We start from the raw sequence: 8840 nt of genomic DNA on the forward strand, positions 1-8840 counted from the left end.
TGGCAGGGTAGGCTGAGGAAGTAGGTAGATGTAAAATGTCTGTAAATGGCGAAAGAACATAAACCCAAGACTGAATAAACGATGTTAAATATCCATGCCAAGGAGACAAAAATATGTTAGGATACAATTACCATTAAGACACCACAAGAAGGTCCGTATCCTGCCGTGATGACTAAAAAGAGTTGGTTATTAGCCACAATGTGTAGGCAGTCTCATGCCAACGGCCATACCACGTTGAGAACACCGCTTCTCGTCCGATCAGCGAAGTTAAGCAACGTTGGGTTTGGTTAGTACTTGGATGGGTGACCGCCTGGGAACACCAAATGCTGTTGGCACTAATGTTTTTTGTTTTGTTTTGTTTTGTTTCGTTTGTTTTTGTTTGAATGGCTGGCTGGCTGGCTGGCTGGCTCCACGGGAAATTCACGGAGTTGTGTGGAATAAGGCCTGGTAAAATGAATTAATATGTATGTCATGTTTAAAACAAACTCGCTTAATATAGTGTGTGAGGCTTTATACAAAAACAAACAACCAAAACAAAACATGTTGTATATATATATATATATATATATATATATATATATATATATATATATATATATATATATATATATATATATATATAGATATATATATATAGCTTAATCCGGGTTTGAACTCGCAACTCCAAGAATACGCATCACTTATATACACTTTACCACTGGACCACTGCAGGACACTTGATGCTGAGGTATCAATTTAATGACGTAAATGCCATTTCCACAAATAAATGATAATTTAAAAGTATTTGTATGTACAAATCTTTTCTGTTTAAAAGGCTACAATATCAGTTACTGATATAATTTGTGTTAATGTTTCTATACCCACAGGAAGGCATGTTTTTGCTTATATGTAAGGGGTACGGAGAAGGAATCCACAGACCATCATTCCCCTTCCCCCCCCCCCCCCCCCTCCCACCTACTACCACCACCACCACCACCACCACCACCACCACCACCACCACCACCACTACTACTCACCACCAATCACCACCAATCACCACCACCACCAATCACCACCAATCACCACCACCACACCTAACCGAAAACCCCCTAACACATCAACCCTCCCCCCAATCAACAGGCGAAATAATAACCCTCAAATGCCTGCCTGCCTGCCAGCCAGCCAATACTAACGGTCTTCTCAGAAAGAAAATCTCTTTGTATCTGTATTACTTGATGAAATGTATGATTCTAATAATGAAAATAAATTGTTATGTCGGTTGTATGAGCATAATGACCAATATGCACATGATATGAATGAATTAAATAGTGTAGTTTTAAGTAATTAGGTTGTAGACACATTAAGCGGATATGATATTTGACGCGTCCAGAACTGGTGATTTTTGGTTTAGTTTTAAATGCACCACCACCACCATTGCTTCCCCAGAGCCTAATTAAGGACCGGTAAAAGGAGTCAATATGTATGTCATCTATAAAACCAAAGAATGAATAAAAACACACACACACACACCTACATAATAGTACTAGGAAGATTGTATGGCATAAAAAAAAAAAAAGTACTCCCATTGGGTCGTTTGAACTCGCGACTTCCAAAACACCAGCCACACACCTTACCACCCAGCCACCATAGAGTTGGTATAATTGTGCAACTTTAGTTATAAAACTAAAGTTCTTATTGTCTCAAATCTTATTGTCTGTTCTATGAAAAGGCATGATGTAAATTATGTATTTTTTGAATGATTGAATTGTAGGCACATTAAGCGGATTCGATATTTGATATATCCAGAAAAGGTGATTTCTGTTCAGTTTTAAAATGCATCACCGTTAACGCTAAAGGACTGGTAAAACGACTCGATGTTTGTCATTTTTAAAATAAACACTAAAACTAGGCCCTTAACATATATAATGTTTGAATATAAATTGAATGCATATAAATACAAAGTGGGAGTGGCTGGCTGGCTGGCTGGCTGGCTGCCTGCCTGCCTGCCTGCCTGGCTGGCTGGCTGGCTGGCTGGCTGGCTGGCTGGCTGGCTGGCTGGCTGACTGACTGACTGACTGACTGGCTGGCTGCCTGCCTGCCTGCCTGCCTGCCTGCCTGGCTGGCTGGCTGGCTGGCTGGCTGGCTGGCTGGCTGGCTGGCTGGCTGCCCGCCCGCCCGCCCGCCCGCCCGCCCGCCCGCCCGCCCGCCCGCCCGCCCGCCTGCTTGCCTTGCCTTGCCTTGCCTTGCCTGTCCTGTCCTGTTATTGCCTTGCCTTGCCTTGCCTTGCCTTGCCTTGCCCTGCCCTGCCCTGCCTTGGCTGCAGCTGGCTGGCTGGCCGTAAATCAACTCTTAACAACACCACACCACACCATCACTCATCACCCATCACCCACCACCGGCCCCAGTCTCGCAGCCTCTCTTATATACCCGAGCAGGCCCTTTAAATTATTTGAATTGTTGCACTTCGGCCAATGGCACGATCGCTGCTGCTCAAACATATTCTGGTTCACAAGTATTATAATATATTATATTATATTATATATATATATATATATATATATATATATATATATATATATATATATATATATATATATATATATATATATATATATTTATTCATGAAACACATTAAAACCTTGATCATTTATTCATTCATTACGTCTAGTGAAGAATTGCTTTTGTTCATTTGTATGATTAAAAATTGATAGAATATGAATTCCTCGCTTAAAGTAAAATATAAAATATATATTGGATTTATATGATTGGTTAATATTCCAAGTGATGCTGAATATCCCCTATAATTTTGTTTTGTTTGTTTGTTATGTACACATTCCAAATGAAATCAATATAAATGTTATTATTAATGTTTGAAAGTTGATTGTCTACTTGAATCTCTCTATTAAAGTGTGTGTGGCTCCGGATGGAGCCTGGTTATGGTATTTGTCGTGGTGGGTGGCAGAAGTGCTTACTTCTTCTCTGTCTTCTTTGGCAAAAGAACTGCCTGAATGTTTGGAAGAACACCTCCCTGTGCAATGGTTACGCCAGACAGAAGTTTGTTGAGTTCTTCGTCGTTGCGGATGGCCAACTGCAAGTGACGTGGGATGATACGGGTCTTCTTGTTGTCACGTGCGGCGTTACCGGCGAGCTCCAGAACTTCGGCAGCGAGGTATTCCATGACGGCTGCCAGGTAGACAGGAGCGCCAGCACCGACGCGTTCGGCGTAGTTGCCCTTACGCAGCAGACGGTGAATTCTGCCCACGGGGAACTGAAGTCCGGCCCTGCTGGAGCGAGACTTTGACTTGCCCTTCACTTTGCCTCCCTTGCCGCGTCCTGACATTGCTGCTGCTGTTGTGGGTTTGTGGTGGTTTTATGCCGCCCCGCAGATCGAGCTTCGTGTTATATACCCCGCTCAGGATCAAGGGAGCCCGCCACTGACCAATCAGCGCGCTCCGCCACGCGACCCGCTCTGAGCTGAGTCGCGAGCGGGATATAAAAGGAAAGCTCGCCTCGCGCAAAAGTTCATCTTTTCATTGGCAACGGAAGCAGCAGCACGTCGCGCTCGCAGTGAGATCTAGGCGATACGCTGTTTGAGCGCCCCCGCACCTGCAACCACCTGCCTCTGCATTATTGCAGTTACATGGGACCACCGTTTTGAGGCATCTGACATCACAACCACCACAGTGATCCAACAGCATCGATTTAACAACAGCCAGAGATGCAGAGCGCTAGTAGCACCTGTTGCTAACTTGCAAGGTCAGGGCCGCTTGGTCGGCCCAGACGAGCATACTCTCGTGGTAACCCTACCTGGGGCCACATCCTTATCACAGCCATCTTCCATCCAAGGCAACACCCAGGCAAACTGGCACACACCTCTTTTTCAGGCAACGACGGCTCTTCCTCTCGGCGTGTTCACGGTTTATGTTACAGCTCTATCAGTGATATAAACGTGCAAAGATACATTACCCTAGTGGGCCAACCCGTACTGCCACCCTGAATAAAACCAGGGACAGCTGGATGGCCTAACTTACGTAATGTGTATTGCCGTGCATAGCACTCTTTCTCTCCTCTGCTAAACATTTCTTCCTCTTCAGGCCGGGACCTACCCCCTGTGCGGTGAAAGTGCAGTGGGGTATTCGTCCTTTCCTCCCAGGTGGGGTCACAGCACGTGCTTGCGCCCTGTGTCTCCCTGCCTGGCTTGTTTGCTATGCCGATCCACTGCTAGAACCTCGTGATAGTGCGAGTCAACTAGCAGTGGGGGTTGCCCTTGAGTAACACCTTCAGGACTCACGAATACTTTGTATTTGTGCCGAACCGGGTTCAATTAGCCTGCTAGGAACCCGGAATTACGCCTCTGACAACCGAGCTCCAACCCACAGCTCACGAGCACACTGACCCCCCCACTGAGCTAATGGAATCGCAGTGATTGGCACAAGACACGGGACTGTCAGTAGACAGTGAGTCACAATGGCTCACTGTCTACGGATGACCTACACTGGGAATACACCCATAGACACAGTTGACTGCATCACTACCTTTTACAATGCCACTGGCACACCAGCCACTAACCATATAAAACATGCCAACACAAACACCATCAAATTTCTCATTGCCTCTGAAGACGACCTTTTTGCCTGTTTCAAGGAACCTACTTTCAGAAAACTCACACAAGCTTCACTTACTCCTGTTCTCACTATTGAACAAAAAACTAAATGCTCTGTACTTGTAAGAAATGTCGACAGCTCTGTCCTTTCAGCACCTACTACTATCAATCTCTCTCAAGACATCTCTCACAGGAATGCTATTACTGTAATGGAGATATACCCAGTGCCCAATACAAAACACCTCAAGATCCAATGTTCCTCCCCTACAGAAGCTCAAAAACTCTTGCACCATGGAATTAAAATCCTCCACACCAGCACTCCTCCCTATCTCATTAGTCCAGTTGACTATCTTCCTTTGCTGCAATGCTTTAAATGCTACAAATACAGTCATGAAACCCGGAAATGTAAAAGCCCACAAATTTGTTCAAAATGTTCTGTAGAAGGCCATTTTTACACTCAGTGCTCTGCCAACACTTTAAAATGCATCAATTGCCAAGGAGGTCATTCAGCAGTTGACAAATCTTGCCCTTTGAGAAAGCAAACCCTAAAATCTCTTCGCAATAACCAACCTCGCACTCAAGCACACCCTCATTCCTCTTCTTCAACCTCCCATAACCTATCTCATCACCAAACAGCATCAGCCACATCAATGTCCTATGCCAGTGTCCTTAATGCTTCACCTCACCAGCAACATCATCATAATACTGCACAACAAACTCAGTCCTCTCCACCTCTCTTCCCTCACCCACCACCTCCACCTTATTCTCCTCTTCAGAACCTTGCATATGAACGAGTCACTGCCTGTGTACAAGCTGCTTACTTGAAGGCCAAGGATGATGGCCGTGACTTTGCTGACTATCTTCCAATCTTTCTCACTCATAACGGCCTTCCTAGTATCTCTGTTCCTCCTACTCAACTATTGCGCTCTGCTCCATTCTCGCCTACAGTCCTCACTCCACAAAACACCATGACTTCAGCTGAAGAAAATACTACAGTTCCCCCACAATCTCCTACCAACCCACTCCTGACTGCTACAGAAAACGGTGCCACTGACCAAACAGCACATCCTGGACTATCCCAAACTGAAGCATCCATGTCAAAGGCACTTTCAACCTCTTCTCCCAACATTGTCCTCTCCACTTCCAATCTGACTACTAACACTACAACCTCTGATACCTCTCACCCGGTCCCTGTCAACAAGCCTTCTGTCTCCCTCCATCCCCCAACAACTTCAGTCATTTCTTCTGTAACTCATCTTGTCTCGTCCCGAGCCCGTTCAGCAACCCGTTGTCTTACTCCCACCTCCCGCTGTAAATATCCTACAATTCCTACCACCATCCTCCAAGATGCACCCTCCTCAATAACTGCCCAACTCATTGAATCACGCAACCCTCATGCTCTTGTACATGCACAAAACCCCACCAGCACCCCATCAAAACCTAAAAATTCATAAAGATCATACAGTTTAATGTGCGGGCATATTTCAACATTAGACACATGGTGTCAGATTTTATTGAGATCGAGAGACCTGATGTGCTATTATTAAATAGCACATACATCACGAACTCATATAAAATCAAACATTATGGCTACACCTCTTACCAGTCACCAGATGAAGCACATGAAGGAGTTGCAATACTCATCCGTTCTTCATACAAACACGAACTCTTACACACTCATTGGCTTCACAAACATTTCCTAGCCATTAAAGTTCATACACAAATGGGGTCTCTCATCATCTGCACAACCTACACCCGTCCTAACATCGACATTCCCATGCAAGATTTCATAACTCTCTTCAACAACTCTCACTTGCCTGTTTTTCTGCTTGCAGACCTCAATGCACAACACCCTACATTCCACCACAATACCACAAATCAGCATGGCAGACAGCTTCACCAAATATACACCCAAAAACATCTATTCTTTCTTGGCCCTGATTTCCCCACTTGTTTCACACATACAGGTTCTGGCCGGCCTGATCTCATATTCACCAACAGACACGGCAGCAACTTGCAACACTTCATTTCACCAGGGCCCATTACGGGCTCTGATCATATTCCCTTAATTCTCACAGTCTCCACAAATCCTATTCTCATCCCCAGCACTCCTCAATTCTCATACCATAGGGCAAACTGGGACATGTTCAAACAACACATTGATGACACTGATCTCACTTATGAATACAATGACAAACATCACACTGACATCGACACACAAGCACGCAACATACAAGACACCATCATTCATGCAGCAAACATCTCCATCCCTAAAACAGCACACAAACCACATTTCACTTTCACCCCCTCCATTCGCTCCAAACGCCTCTTAGCTTGCTATCACACTAGATTCTTACAAAACATACATCGTCATGGACAAATACTATGGGACCTAACAGCATTAAAAAACCATATCCTTAACAGCCTAGATGAAGACCACACAAAACATTGGAAACACCTTATAGAACAAGCAGAACAATACAGAAAACTGACACCTCAAGAATTCTGGAAACGAATCAAACGATTACAAGGATCAACTCACACACCGTTTAAATACCTTCTAAATAATAACAACAAAATCACTGATCCTGAAGCAGTTCTCAACATTTTTAAACACCACTGGGAACAAATCTTTCACCCACATCCTCCTGAACCATTTGCACGCCCCAACATTGAAATAGTCGAAGACTGGATACACCAAAATAGACAAGCAACTACACCAGACGACCTCATTCACCTTGAAAATCTCAATTCAAACACTGAACTACAGACTCCCCTAACTCTAGCTGATGTCAAGACAGCTCTCATGGGCACTCGTCGTAGAGCCCCTGGTGCGTCTGGCATTGGACATATCCTTCTTAGACAACTCCCTGCTTCTATCATTACTGCTATCACTAACCTATTCAACGCCTCCCTTGCCTCTGGGTACTTTCCACTCAACTTTAAGTCTGCCACAGCCGTTCTTATTCCAAAACCTGGGAAACCCCACACTGACCCAAAGAACTATAGACCCATCAGCCTTCTAGAGACACTTGGCAAAGTCTTTGAAAGGCTGATCAACCAGAGACTTAGAACGCACCTTGAACACAATGACTTACTCACTAACAAACAGTTTGGATTTCGGCCTCACCGGTCCACTCACGACGCCTTAAACATCATGACTAACTACCTCAGTATCAATCAGCACCAAAGACTTAAGACTGCACTCATCACTAAGGACGTTGAGAAGGCCTTTGACACTGTTTGGCATGACGGCTTAAAATTCAAACTATGCAACAACTTTAATCTTCCTCTCATCACCACCAAACTTCTTTCGAACTACTTAGACAATAGGACAATGAGAATTAAGTTCCTCCAACAACACTCTGACTACTTCAACTTAAACGCCGGTGTTCCCCAAGGTTCTGTTCTTGCCCCAACACTCTACATCCTATACATAAACGACATTCCTGACCCTGTTCATCACACTTCATTAACCATATGTTATGCTGATGATGTCTCTCACCTTGTCACCAGCAACACCATTGATACACTAACAAACAGAGCACAAACAGAACTTGATGTTGTCACTGAGTGGGAGTACAAATGGCGTATAAAAACCAACTCCAGCAAATCTAAAATCACCTACTTTTTCTGTAAAAGAACTATTCGCCCAATTCCTCTCAAACTCTATTCATACACTCAAAATCCTACTTATATCTCTGTATCTCCCTCCTCCACAGTCCTGGGACTCACATTTGATCGACAACTACTCTTTCACACACACATAACACAGAAACATGCAATAGCTCTTCAAGCCATGAAGAAACTATACAGACTTAGATTTGCAAAACCTGACACAAAAATGCACCTTTACAAAGCACTTATTAGACCTCTCCTAACATACGCTCCACTAGCTCTTTCTCTATCTGCACGCACTAACAAAATAAAACTTCAAAGAATACAGAATAGAGCACTAAGATGGGTACTCAACACCCGATGGCAAGAGTTAAATACCAGTCAAAGTCTCCATGAAAGTACTAACATTCCTGCCCTAAATACCTACTGGAAAACTCTATCAGACAAACAAATCGATAGACTACTCACTCATCATGAACAACACATTGATTTTCTCCTACACACTCTCAGACTACCACGAAACAATCATGACCTCTTCTCTACCATCCATGATCCTCTTCCTAACTCTGTATTTCGTTAAACTTTAGCTCTCAACACCCAGCATCCACTATCATTACATATTCAGCTCTCAACAACCAGC

At 44.1% G+C, this 8840-nt stretch overlaps 1 non-coding gene across 1 annotated transcript; it reads left to right on the forward strand.

The window, feature by feature from the left end:
* Positions 1-216: 216 nt before the first annotated feature.
* On the forward strand, positions 217-335 carry LOC138366148 (5S ribosomal RNA). The gene has a single exon (XR_011229086.1). It is a non-coding gene; the product is annotated as a 5S ribosomal RNA (ribosomal RNA).
* Positions 336-8840: the final 8505 nt, after the last annotated feature.

Source organism: Procambarus clarkii, chromosome 18 (assembly GCF_040958095.1).
Source record: "Procambarus clarkii isolate CNS0578487 chromosome 18, FALCON_Pclarkii_2.0, whole genome shotgun sequence".
In the NCBI taxonomy this organism is placed as follows: domain Eukaryota; kingdom Metazoa; phylum Arthropoda; class Malacostraca; order Decapoda; family Cambaridae; genus Procambarus; species Procambarus clarkii.